This window comes from Silene latifolia, unplaced genomic scaffold, assembly GCF_048544455.1.
Source record: "Silene latifolia isolate original U9 population unplaced genomic scaffold, ASM4854445v1 scaffold_284, whole genome shotgun sequence".
Lineage (NCBI taxonomy): Eukaryota > Viridiplantae > Streptophyta > Magnoliopsida > Caryophyllales > Caryophyllaceae > Silene > Silene latifolia.
The window spans coordinates 83,285-98,565 of NW_027413225.1; positions in this window are offsets into that span (position 1 = coordinate 83,285).

The window sequence follows — 15,281 nt, forward strand, 5'->3', positions numbered from 1 at the left end:
GTGGTTGTGGTTGTCATGGTATAGTAATATTCTGTCGATGGGACACAGTTGTGAGAGGTGGTTAGAATACTTTTGATCTTTTATTAGATGAGGCATTGGTGGACATAGTTGTGGCAAGAGTTTTGTGGAACATGTGTTGTACTGATCTAGAAGCTACAGGTAGTTCATAACCTTTTATAGAGACAGTGAACATAGGGTGTTGGGAATTACTATCATGTTAAGTTATGAATGAGTTTTGCGGTAATGGAGGAAAGGAACTCGAGGATCTAGTGTCAGAGTGTGTGATAATTGTGGATCATGAGTTATTAGTATGGAGATAAGTGCATGTATAGAGGACTATGTCATTTCGGCGATAATAGGGAACAATTAGAGTATTGGTTATGCTAAGGATCTTGTGGTATAGGTTAGTTGGGGTGCCGAAGGAATTGGGGTATGAGAACTGTTTAAGTAAGAGAGCCTTAGAAATAGGAATGGTTATAGGTGTTGAGGTCATAGGCGGTTATCTTTGACATGTCGTGGTGGTGAGGATAATGAGAAGATATAGCTAAGGATCTAGTATTAGTGAGTTACGAGGACGTAACATTTATCTTAAGAGGAGTAGGATGCGATAAAAGAGAGTTTGATGGTTATGCATGTTGTAATATAATTGGAAGTAGAGTGTTGGTGTAGCATAAAGGATGGATCTTTCTTGTGATTGATTTTATTAAAGGTCATGGCCGTGCTTGTAGTAGTGTGATGTCTAGGAGTGTGAGAATACTTCAATAATGTTGACAATTGGGTGAGGATGCTTATGAGTTCGATAGTGTTAACAGTTAGATGATGATGTTATGAGTGGGAGTAAACTTCGAGGACGAAGTTCCTTTTAAGGGTGGTAGAATGTATCATTCCGTTTGATGTTTATGAGTGTCTTGAGATTGGTTTTTCTAGTGGATAATATGTTACGGAGCTAGCAGCGTTTGTGGATGGTAGTTGGTAATGTATGGAGTTAGAGTCGAGAGAGACTATAATGTAGTTGATACCATATCGTGAGCCGTGTTGTGGAGGTAGGCATATTTGGTGGAGTTGGTGTTAAGAGTTCATGTTTTATAGGTTGGGGTTTTGTTTTGAGTTCTTAGTTGCGTTATTGTGTCTTGATCGGGTTAGTATGTTTGTTTTGAGTATGGGTTGAACTTCGGGGACGAAGTTCTTTTTAAGGAGGGAAGATTGTAATACTACGGTTATATGTGTCTATGGGTACTCTATCGAGTGGGGCTTACTCTGTCGAGTAAGTAGTTTTTTACGCAAAACAGTAGTCTGTCTGTAGGGTACTCGATCGAGTAAGTTGGGGACTCGATCGAGTAGGGGTCACTCGATCGAGTATGTCACTTACTCGATCGAGTAAGTGTGTTTTACTACGAGTTTGAGTTTGACGGGTTTTGTTAATAATGCGAGATTAATATAAAAAGGATTTGTCACTTTTCCCTAAACTCTTTTATCATTCTAAAAACCTTTTTTTGAGAAGAAAAGAAGTTACGTAAGTTGTGTTCTTCGCATTGTTAACAAATCCCAAGGCTAGGAGTGTCGGATCATCTCGTTCTTTACGCCATTGTGATCGTGGTGTCGAGGGTAAGCTTTTTATATAATTTTCATAATGTTTCGTTAAGGTTGGTTAAACCCTAATTGGGTAATATTGAGGGGTTTTGGGTGTTTTGTATGATTGTGGTAGTAATTGTATGTATACGTGTTATAGAAGGAGGTTTCGTCGAGGAGAGATTCTGATTAGCTGCTAGACTGTCTGTGGTGTTTGCATTCCAGGTAGGATTTCCCTACTCAGTATTGGTTACATAGTGTGTTTGATGTGGCTAAAGTCGTATTACCAAACCAAAGTAAAACAATCTCAGGACTAACAAGAATAGCTAGTAGTAAGACAGGTATCGAATCCACAGGGAGGCGGTAAAAGCTAAGTCTAAGAGTATTTAAGCTGTCTAGAAGTAACCGATTTCTGGGGGTTTGTTTGTTTTGATTCAATTAAACTAATTGCAAATAATTAAATGATGTTTTAACGATATTATTAAAAGTCTAGGATTTACGGTTCACTAGGTCAATCAGTCGGGGATTATCAATCAATTACTAAATCTATCAAGTTGTTTAAGGTCATAAGATCGCTCGACTCCATTATGCCCTTTAGATCGATTCTAACATGCGGTCGCTATGATTAGATACTCTCTATTTGATTATCGCAGCCTATATTAATTCTAACCCGATCGGCGATAGGATCAATTTGCTACACTAATTAATAACTCAGGCCTCAAGTTGATTAACTAGAAGAAGTACAATAATCAAACAACAACTTTAATGATATTAATAACAACTACCTAGATGAGGGGATTAGCTACTCATAATTATAATAACAACAACAAATATGATTAAAGATGAAAACATGATTGAAAGCATAAAACAATAATTGATGAACATAAAACAATAATGATTAATTAATGAGGAAAGATTAGTACCATACAAGGGAAAGATTAGGGTTCTAAGAGAGTTTTCAAGAAGATTCAAGCAAAATATAACGTAGTCCAACAATAAAACACGAGTTTCTAATTTATAACAAAAGATAATCATTTTAGGAAATTCCGGAAATTAGTACGCGAGAGAGGATCCTCGATCGAGTCGAGGTGACTCGATCGAGGATACCGCTCGATCGAGTCGGTGGTGACTCGATCGAGGAACCTGCTTCACGGACGGTTTCTTCTCTTCTTTCACTTCTAGTCTTCGTACTTCCTCGTTTCCCGTGCCATGCTTCATGTATTCTTCTGTGCCATCGCTGCCATGCTAATCTTAGCTTGATCATACTCGTATTGAGTCATTTCTGCATCAAAACACAAAATAGCGAAGATTCGATAATTCATTGAAATAAAGCATATAAATGATATAATAGGCACGAAACGGTATGTAAAATGGTATAAAGGGAGCTATAAAAGTATATATGAAAGTGATACATCAAACTCCCCCAAACCAAACCTTTGCTTGTCCTCAAGCAAAGCAATCAGGCCGAACAAAGAACAGCGAACATATGGTGAATGAATAACTCAGAGCAAATGTCTAGGCACATACAAGTCTCAGCTGTCCATATCTATAACAAAGTAACGACCAAAGTTGTGCTAATAAAACAAATTCAAAAGCACGGGTAATAGACTCACGCAGCTCTTACTCAAGATGTGACATGATACCGAGACTCAGCCGAATACTTTTCAACCTTGCAAGACAATTCTGTTGGATTCTCGTGGTTTCACTCATGCACTCATAATGGGTGATATATATGTAAGATAGAAATAAATAAGACTCTCACTCAACTTATGAGATATGCATGCAATCTAATGTGATAAGAGATTCTCCAACTAATACGCATTCACGAAACAGACCAAGTACATGTATCAAGGACAAAATGGTGGTAAAGTGGCATGGGTATAGAAGTGGCTTGTGCAAAAAGCACGTATGGGTAATGTGAGGCTCAGACGGTAGTCGCAGCGCTAGACCTATAGCCAAATCTAATAAGTAATAAAACAATCATCCAACTGGAGAAATAATCCCAACCTTGACAACATATGAGAGAAATGAAGAAGCTCTCCAAATGTGCATTAGACTCCAGTAATTACCACACACGACCTCCTAACATAACTCAATGAAGCAAAGCTTTATTCATCTTTTCTTTTCCTTTTCTTTTCTTTCTTTTTTCACTTTTTTTTTCTTTCTGAACTCTTTTTTTTGAAGCTTTTTTCTTCTTTTTTTTTCTTTTTCTTTCTTTTGCTTCATAATACTTCTCTTGTTCCAACATAAGAGGTCACGCAATTGTTACAAAAAGATAGCTACTACCCACATGACAATTAAAAGTCCCAACCCAACCAAAGTAACTATAACAATAAGGCTCAAATAACTGCGACTGTCCCGAAAAAGGTAGGCAAATTCTAGAATGTAGCTAAGAAATAGGATATAAAGTGGCTACATGGTTCAAACGGGCTAACAAAACTGGGTGATGTAAGGCTTATTTGAACAAAAAAGAACCGCCGATCCTCATGTACTTAATCAAATGAACGTGCAAAAGCTAAGAAACTAATGTCACACTTATGCAGTTTGATATTACATATACCACAAGGAGACCACACTCATCAGCCTAAATAACAATGAGACCGGTTTATTGATGTTCCCGGCCTAGGAAGCTCTAAAGACCTCAGAAATTTAAGTGGTTTACCAATAAAATAAAGTCAAGTGTACTCGGCATAAGGCATATTGTGACGGTCAATACTTGAGTAAAGAGCTTTGTTTATCATAGCTAACAGGTCAAAACAATGTACATGGACAACTAAGTGAGACTCAAATGCAAAGACAAAGCAAATTGTCATCATCGCTATACAACTCACCAAGACTCGACTCAAAATAAATAAAAGTAAACAAAAGACATGTTTTTGTATTTTATTTTTTTTCAATTTTTTTGAATTTTTGATTTTCACACAACAATAAATAAAAGCACACAACAGAAATTAACACACTCCCCCAAACCTAAATGTCACAGTGTCCTCATTGTGATGCTTACAGCATAGCAGTCACACAGAAATCCAGCAACCTATGGGACACAACTAACAAAGGGAAGAGGGTAAAAAGGAAATGCTATAAAAAACAAAAAGAAAGATAATACCAGCTGTAATGCAGTAGCCTCCCCCAAACCAGCTGGAAAGAGAGGGATGTAGTGACCAGCTGTCACTACTGGGCTTCATCAGCAGTATCATCAAAACCATCAATCTCGGCATAAAGGGACATTAACTCAGGATCAGGAACGGCACTGCGGTCACGACCACGGGTGGCTCTCCTAGTACGGCCTCTACCACGGCTGCCTCCTGGAGCAACAGCAGCGGAAGTAGAAGCACTAAACTGACCAAACGGTCCTCTCTGGGAGCAAGGAACACCGGTGTCCTCCGCAAAAACAGAAGTAGGCTGAGAGGGGCGGACTGGAGTGCAGAAGGGACGGCCTAATGCACCGTACTCGTTGCTAAACTGTCCAAACTCCGTAGGAGTCACTCCGTAAAGATGGAACACACGGCTGTCGTCACCAGGAGTGGTGTAATAAGAAGGTGACACACCGCGATACTGCCTCACGGAAGCTAAAGACATAGCCTCCATATGTTCCCACATCCTCCTCTCTGTCAAAGCAGTGTTGATGCCTGAATGCATCCTCACCTCCCTCTCAATAACGGGATCAAAATGGTAACCTGAAGAATAGCCTGAAGTAGGATAGGCCGAAGGAGGGGGAGGAGGAGCAGGCTGGAAAGAGCCTGGCAGATGGGTAGTGGGTGCACGACGTCTCCGGCGCCCGCCGGTAGTGGTAGTAGTACTAGACCCAGGAAAAGTGACCAGAAGGTCCTCGGGAATCGAGATAAGTAACGGGTGGGGGTCGCACCACAGCCCGTACTCTCTCCTCTAGGGGGTCTACGGTGAGGCAACGGGCGCAAGAAAGAAGCATGTAAGACTCACCCCGGACCCTCCAGTAATGGTCCTTCCCATTCTTGATATCAAGATAAGAAATGTCATAACGAAGGTGGTCATCATCAACAAGTGGCTCATAGTCAGCCATGGGCTCATATGGGTCATCACCCTCAAAATCACAAACAGCCCTAGCAATCTTGGTGACAAGAGCACCACAGTCAAGGTTCCCATACCTCCCAATCATCCGGTCAAAAGCCATACACACAAGAGCAGAGGGAGAGAACTGGAATGTCTCCTCCCTATAAGGATTCAAGTAACTAGCAAGGATTAGGACCTCAATAGTGGAGGTCTTGCTCTTGTCTGTCCGGCCATACAACAAATAGCTCAAATACCTCAAAAACATACGAAGACAAACGTGCTGGACGTCCAACAAAGCCATAGCACTGACGTCGGCGTCCGCATAACCGATAAATAATGGAAAATAACGAACAGCGGACAACCCACCAACACCATACAAGTCCCCGTCAGTATGCTTATATATTCTCAGGATTTCAGACAGACGGTCAAAGGTTAAAGACCGTTCAACATTAAGCAAACGAAATTTGATAAGATGATCACTGGGAAGGTAAGTAAATGAGCTCAGAAATTCGAGAGTTAAAGCAGGGTAAGATAACTCGTGGAGCGTGAAAAGACCCTGTAACCCTATCTCATTAAACATGTCATACATAATGTCATCGATCTTCAATGTGCGCAAAATTTTCCTATCAACACATCGAGTGGCACTCATAGATTTGGTTAACAGATACTCAAACCTGTCCTTTTGTGCTTTGTCACGGAATTCGATAATTGGGTAATCGTCCAAAGGAGACAAATCATCCTCCGAAGACACAACCTCTTCGGGAATCACCTCGGGTTGCTGAACCGGGGCTCTTCTTTCTCTAGTCCTCTTATTTCCTTGCCTAGAAGTCGACATAATCTACATAAAGGCAAGTAGAAAATCAAACTTCAACCTCAGCATAAAAACAGTCCCGTTTTTGGCATAAAGGGGTCCAAAAAATCAATTTTTAAGACTCCAAATGACAATGAAAGCATCCAAAAACTTAGGGGAACATGAGTATGTATCAAATATGGAAGATTCCAAGCAATAGAATACAATTCTAACCAATTTAATGCAAAATTTCTACCCGGATTTTGAAGAACCCTAATTCCCAAATTAGCAAATTAGGCATGTATTTCAACAATTAAGGGTCTAGAAAGCAAGGAAATAGCAATTGTATACGAGCAATGGAAGATTTAATACAATAAACTCAAGTAATAAGCAAGAAATTTCAGAATTTTCGAGACACAAATAGGCAATTCGTGACATACCTTAGCAATTTAAGCAATGGAATTGAGAAAATAAGCACAAGAGGATGATGCAAACAAGTAATAAGCAATTAAGCACAAGCGAAAAGTGAGATTTGATGATGATATATGATGAATTATAGAGAGAAAGAGTGATAGAGGAGGAAGTATGCAGGAAAAAGTGGCGAAAAAGAAGAAGGAAGTTGGAAGAAGTAAGAGCAAATAAACACAAAACCGGTAAAAACAAAACGCGGAACCGGGTTTATTTTGGATCCTCGATCGAGTCGCAGCTGGCTCGATCGAGGAACCAAATTCCTAACTACCCAACTTTCATTTTAAACTTTTTTAATTTCTTCAGTGGTTCCTCGATCGAGTCGCAGCTGACTCGATCGAGCTGATAGGTTCCTCGATCGAGTCGCAGCTGGCTCGATCGAGGAAGTAGGCTGTGGCTTCTTCTTTCGTCATTTGTTACTCAAAGCTTCAAATCCCGTCAAAATTCCTGCAAAAGACACTTGAAAACATATCAAGTGCCCTCTCCTCATCTCTCAAAGTTCAAGGAACATAAAAACAAAAACAAAACTTGAATTTAAAATCCTAATTACAAACTAATAATTTACAAAATCCGAGTTGCCTATCGGTAGTGCTGGTTTTTGCGGTCCCGCACGACCGTAATTCTTCATCAGCAAGAAGAATCAATGGGGAAGAGGTCAAGAGCCTCTATTACTCCCACAAAAGCACCTTCATAGTATGTTTTCAAGCGTTGCCCATTCACTTTGAAGGTCTTTCCTGTGTCAGAATGCAGTGTAACTGACCCAAATTTGTTCACATCAAGAATGATGAACGGTCCAGACCATCTACTCTTCAATTTACCTGGAAACAAGCGCAAACGAGATTTAAATAAGAGAACTTTCTCACCAACATGAAATTCTCTTTGCAAGATATGCTTGCCATGCCACTTCTTCGTTCGCTCCTTGTATACTTGAGCACTATCATAGGCATGCAGTCGAAATTCATCTAGCTCATTCAACTGCATCAATCGTTTCTCACCCCCTTGATGAGGGATCCATATTCAGCTCTTTTATGGCCCACATAGCCTTATACTCAAGCTCCACAGGTAAATGACAAGACATGCCATAGACAAGTCGGTAAGGTGAGGTTCCAATCGGCGTTTTGAAAGCAGTACGGTAAGCCCACAAAGTATCATCGAGCTTCCGACTCCAATCCTTTTTGTTCTTGCTTACTACCTTTTCCAAGATCTGTTTCAACTCTCTGTTGGAGATCTCCACTTGTCCACTGGTTTGAGGATGATAAGCCAATCCTATGCGGTGTGTAACGCCATATTTCTTCATGAGAGAATTAAGATGACGTTCATTGAAATGCTTGCCTCCATCACTGATCACTGCGCGAGGCACTCCAAACCGTGGAAAGATAGTCTTCTGAAATAGCTTAACAACAGATTTAGCATCACAAGTGGGGGTGGCAATTGCCTCCACCCATTTAGAAACATAATCTACAGCTACTAATATGTATTGGTTCCCAAAAGATGTAGGGAACGGCCCTTGGTAATCAATGCCTGAAACATCAAAAATCTCCACTACGGAGATTCCGGTTTGAGGCATCTCATGCCTTTGCGAGATATTGCCAGTTCTTTGACAAGCATCACAAGAACGGACAAAGTTAGTAGCATCCTTAAGGATAGTAGGCCAATAAAAACCCGATTGCATTACCTTAGCAAATGTCCGAGAAGGACCATGATGACCACCATATGAAGAAGAGTAACAATGAGAAAGGATGGCACGTACCTCACCCTCTGGGATACATCGTCTGTATATACCATCAGCACACTCTCGTAACAGATAAGGATCGTCCCAGAAGTACCTCTTCACATCATGCATAAATCTCTTCTTCTGCTGATAAGATAAGTCAAGAGGAAGTGTACCTCCTACCAAATAATTGGCATAATCTGCAAACCATGAGGTATTTGCAGCTACAGCTAGAAGATGGTCGTCTGGAAAAGAATCATCGATGGGCAAAATCTCTCTTCCTGAGAATCTCAATCTGGACAAGTGATCTGCAACAACATTTTCAGCACCAGACTTATCACGGATTTCTAAATCAAATTCTTGTAACAGTAAAATCCATCTAATAAGTCTAGGTTTAGCCTCTTGTTTGGTTAAAAGATACTTTAAAGCTGCATGGTCAGTGTGAACAATAACTTTAGAACCAACAAGATAAGCTCTAAATTTGTCTAAAGAATAGACAACTGCAAGAAGCTCCTTCTCTGTAGTGGCATAGTTGATTTGTGCATCGTCGAGAGTCTTGCTTGCATAGTGAATGGCATGTAACACCTTGTCCTTTTGCTGCCCCAAAACAGCTTTAACTGCATAGTCACTGGCATCGCACATAATCTCAAAAGGAAGGCTCCAATCCGGAGATCGGATAATAGGAGCTTAGATAAGTGCTTGTTTGATCCTGTCAAAGGCTTGAATACACTTGTCAGTAAACATAAAAGGAGCATCTTTATGAAGAAGCTGAGTTAGAGGTTGAGCAATTTTAGAAAAATCCTTAATAAAGCGGCGATAGAACCCTGCATGACCAAGAAAACTACGCACACTTTTAACATTAACCGGGTACGGGAGTTGCTCAATTACCTCAACCTTAGCTCTATCCACTTGAATACCCTTACCTGACACCAAATAACCGAGTACCACCCCTTCAGTAACCATGAAGTGGCACTTCTCCCAGTTGAGAACAAGGTTGCTCTCCTCAAAGCGCTGCAAAACTTTAGTCAAGCTTCTCAAGCAAATATCAAAATAAGTACCATATACACTGAAATCATCCATAAAGACCTCCATGATAGACTCTATGTAATCAGAAAATATGGCCATCATACAACGCTGAAAGGTAGCAGGAGCGTTACATAAACCAAAGGGCATCCTCCTATAAGAAAATACACCATATGGACAAGTAAAAGTGGTCTTTTCATGATCCTCAGGATGAATGGGTATCTGAAAGAAACCAGAGTAGCCATCTAGGTAACAGAAATAACTATGACATGCTAATCTCTCTAACATTTGGTCAATGTAAGGAAGTGAGAAATGGTCCTTTTTAGTGGCCGTGTTCAACTTCCTATAGTCAATGCACATCCTCCACCCTGTGACAAGTCTAGTAGCGATCAATTCATTCTTATCATTCTTTACTACAGTAGTACCTCCCTTCTTAGGTACAACTTGGACAGGACTGACCCATTTAGAATCAGAAATAGAGAAAATAATACCAGCATCAAGTAATTTCTGTACCTCTTTTCTTACCACCTCCTGCATTGGAGGATTTAGTCGTCTCTGACCTTGTGCAGAGGACTTGTGGCCCTCTTCCAAATGAATTCTATGCATACAAAAATCAGGACTAATACCTTTGAGATCATCAATGCTATACCCAATTGCCTTTTTATGAGTTCTCAAAACAGTCAACAAAGCAGATAGTTGACCTTCAGTTAGGCTAGCATTGACAATCACTGGGTTCATTTCACATTCATCAAGAAATTCATATTTGAGATGAGAGGGAAGAGGTTTTAATTCATGTTTCTTTACCTCAGTTACCTTAGGTGTGACACCCAAATTGTATACCTTCTGATGTGGGCATTCCTCTCCAGTTAGAAGCCTCTCAATCTGATGAACTTCTGGACTCCATGAACTCGTCTGATTAGCTGGATCTGTGACAAGAGCAATCTCCAGAGGATCCCTGTCCAAACACATAGGAAGACACTCATCAATAGTAAAATCAACAACATCTATACTATGACAAGTTTCTTCTATCATGGGGTTTTTCAATGCTTTTTCCAAGTTAAAAACAATCATATCATCCCCCACAGCTAAGGTCAATCTCCCTTGCCTAACATCTATAACCGCCCCCGCAGTATGTAAGAACGGTCTGCCCAAGATGATAGGGATTTGGTTGTCTTCAGCCATGTCCATGACAACAAAATCAACGGGGATGAAAAACTTCCCAATACGAACGGGAACGTCCTCTAACACCCCCAATGGGTGTTTAACAGTTCTATCGGCCATCTGATGTGTCATATTAGTAACTGTCAACGGACCCATATTTAACTTTTTACAGATAGAATACGGCATAACACTGACACTAGCTCCTAAATCACAAAGAACTTTACTAATAGAAAGATGACCAATTTGACAAGGGATAGAAAAACTTCTTGGATCCTTTAATTTCGGTGGTGAGTTAATTGGCAACATGGCACTGCACTTCTGAGTGTAAGCAATAGTTTCCACCGCGTCAAAGGATCTCTTCCTTGTCAAAATCTCCTTCTTGAATTTTGCATAAGCCGTCACTTGAGTAATTAATTCAGTAAAAGGGACACTTACCTGTAGATTCTTCATGACCTCCATAAACTTACCGAACTGCTTATCCAGCTTGGATTTTTGTTGTCGGTGAGGAAAAGGTAGTGCAATAGTTATGGGCTCGGCTTGCTTCTCCTTAGAAACAACTTTTGAAACACCGTCAGCTGTCAATTTTGGATCCTCAATCGAGTCAGGGGTGACTCGATCGAGCTGGCTGGATCCTCGATCGAGTCGCCTCTGACTCAATCGAGGAACCTTTACAGGTTCAGCTTCTTCATCTTTTTTACTTTTATCGTCAGCTCGTGTTTCAACTTCGTCAGGCTCTTTCTCATCGTCAATAAGTTCCAAATTACCCAATCCTTTGGGATGCATATAAGGGACCTCATCAACAATAATGGGCACATCTCTCTCAAGGCTTTGTAGGTCGGGATTCACATAAGAAGTACCGCTCCTCAGCTGAATAACATTAGCTTGCTCATGAGCTTGCTTACCTTGAGGAGGAAGACCTACGGCCTGTTTTGATGGGTTTTGAAGTGCCATCTGAGCCACTTGATTATCTAGCATCTTGTTATGGGCAATTAGCTCAGAAATTTGAGTTTCCGTCTTTGCATCGACAAAGTTTGTTGCAAAAGATTGCGCAACTCTGCCATATCATTATTCGGAGCTTATTGAGGAATTTGTTGAGGAGTTTGCTGAGGAGGTGTTGATATTGATTGTTGAACTGCTGGCCTCCTTGATTTTGCCTTTGATACCCCCCTTGTTGTTGATTACCGCGATTGTTGGGAGGGATATAAGGATTCTTTTGCGGTTGTGACTGCTGCGGGTTTTGCACATTTTGGCTAGACCATTGAAGGAACGGATGCTCCTTCGTTCTTTCATTGTAAAAATTAGAGAAAGGTGTACCTTGTACACCTTGTCTGTAAGCCTGAAAGGCATTAACCTACTTCAATGTGCTCATAAAATCAGCTGCACCATGACCATCCAAACCGCATCTAGCACAAGACTCCTCTACTTGCTGACTCATAGCATGAACTCTCTCTTTTCTACCCAATGATTGGGTAGTCTTTATCTCAGCAATCTGGGCAGAAATAGTCTCCAGCTGTGCCGCCAAAGCACTATCAACTCCAGTACCGCGCGTGCTTCCCCTAGGATTTCCATAACTTGCGGTATGGGTAGCAATTTGATCAATCAACTTCCACGCGTCACCATCATTGGTGTTATCTTGAAACCTCCCATTCGCAGATGAATCCAAAAGGGCACGATGATCGTCAAACAACCCGTTATAAAACTGGTTGCAAAGGAACCACTTTGGGAAACAATGATGGGGGACTGATGAACTAAACGCTTGAAGCGAGTCCAAGCTTCATTCAAATCTTCAGTAGCTCCTTGCTTGAAACTAGTAATTTGATTCCTCAAAGCATTAGTCTTCTGAGGTGGGAAGTACCTCTTGTAGAAAGCAAGAGCCAAGGAATTCCGATCAGAACTCCTTCAGTATCCATATCCATATCTCTCAACCACTCAGCAGCTCCATCTTTCAGGGAGAAAGGAAAGAGCACTTGCTTAACCTGATCTTGTGTCACTCCAGCTGTTAATGGGATAGAACAGCAATAAGTGACAAATTTCTCCATATGTGTCGCAGGATCCTCAGCAGCTGTCCCTCCAAACATATTTCGTTCCACCAAATTGATATAAGATGGCCGAATCTCAAATATTCCATTTGTAGTAGTGGGCAGCGTGAATCCTTGTGGGATAGAAGGTAAGGTCGGCTCTGAATGACTAGCTAAAGTAGGCATGATGGGAGCTTTGGGAATTTCAGTGATAACTGGAATTTCAGGAATAGGAATTTCGTCCTCTTCCTCTTCGTAGGACCGATCGGCTGTCTCAGTTGAGCTCGCCGTTTCGACGTCAAGTATACTTAAGTCTTCTACTTGACCCACTTCTTGATTAAATTTCCGTCTGTAGCGAAAAGTCTTCTCAAGTTTAGAATCAAAAGGAATAATCTCGGACCTATTAGACCTGGGCATAAACGGAACTAACAAGAAAGTGTGAGAACGGTCTCAAGGAACTGGGTTCCCTGAGACAAAAAGACAAAATAAACACAAACATACTAAACAATTGTTGCCTCCCCGGCAACGGCGCCAAATTTGATGTGGCTAAAGTCGTATTACCAAACCAAAGTAAAACTATCTCAGGACTAACAAGAATAGCTAGTAGTAAGACAGGTATCGAATCCACAGGGAGGCGGTAAAAGCTAAGTCTAAGAGTATTTAAGCTGTCTAGAAGTAACCGATTTCTGGGGGTTTGTTTGTTTTGATTCTATTAAACTAATTGAAAATAATTAAATGATGTTTTAACGATATTATTAAAAGTCTAGGATTTACGGTTCACTAGGTCAATCAGTCGGGGATTATCAATCAATTACTAAATCTATCAAGTTGTTTAAGGTCATAAGATCGGTCGACTCCATTATGCCCTTTAGATCGACTCTAACATGCGGTCACTATGATTAGATACTCTCTATTTGATTATCGCAACCTATATTAATTCTAACTCGGTCGGCGATAGGATCAATTTGCTACACTAATTAATAACTCAGGCCTCAAGTTGATTAACTAGAAGAAGTACAATAATCAAACAACCACTTTAATGATATTAATAGCAACTAATTGATTTTCCCTTTTAATTAACCTAGATCCCCTTCATCCTAGATGAGGGGATTAGCTACTCATAATTATAATAACAACAACAAATATGATTAAAGATGAAAACATGATTGAAAGCATAAAACAATAATTGATGAACATAAAACAATAATGATTAATTAATGAGGAAATATTAGTACCATACAAGGGAAAGATTGTTGGGAAATGTGTCCTCAACAATAGTGCGATCACATGATTTAAATATCATTATTAAAATCTCATTTTAAAGAATACAATTGGGAAGTATTTTTACTGTCAACTGGTCAACATATATCGGTAATGATTGGCTGACTAGAGTTTGACATTATTGTCGTGCGACGGTGGTGATCAGATGACCCCCTAGGTCATACCTATAGGGCAACACTCTTAATTGATCATTTAATTAATCGTATAATGTTACGAGTTAATTAAATTACTTGAAAAATTGACGGATGATTTTGGAAGTAAAATTTACGTATCACATTAAAATGTGATTAAATGAGATACGGTCTGAGTAATCGAATTGTATCATTACTCGGATGAAATTATTGTTTAAAGAAACAATTAAAATTGAATGAATTATTATAAATACGATTTATAAATTGGTGAAATATTTTGGTACAAGTAATTATGAATTACTAAGTTGATTGTTGTATATGACGTATTTTTATTAATACGTTGATTTTTAATATGTTAAAAATACATAACAAATTTATGTTACATATGACATGTGACATATTGACATTTGACAAAAATAATATGGAATCCATATTATCATAAGTGCCGAAAATTGGAGGTGGTTTAGGCTAATATTATGGTTGATTTAATAAGTGGAAAACACAATCATTCTTAATAGAGCCTAGCCATGCAACCCTAGTTTGAATTGTGAAGGCAAACAAGGGCATGCATTGGGTCTTTCTCTTCCCCCTTTCTTCCCTCCTACCCGGTTTCACCCTAGGAAAGACAAAAGGATTTTTGTCTTATATTTTGATATACACTACATGCATAAGTTGGTATCAATTCAAAATATTCATTCATTCTAACTTCTTAAGTTTTTAGAAAGAGAAAAATCCTCCAAAATCCCTCTCCTCTAACCGGTTTTAGAGAGTTAAAATACCAAATTATTTTGGGTCATTTTTCACAAGATTAATATTGTACTAGTTCATATAATATTAATTCTAATTAAGAGTAAGCCTTGGGTATTATTCTTTGGGAGAGATCCTACACTTGGATCTTTTGTTCATCCAAAAGGAAAGCTCAAGAACAAAAGAAAAGGAGATTTCTTTTGTGCCCATTTGAACCGAAACTACAATATAAGGATATTATTTCTTCCTTATTTGTTTTTAATGTTTGCATGCATAAAATCCAACTTTAATTTTATGACAAATTAAATTACCACATATATGAATATGTAAGTATATAGATCTACTTTTCTTTC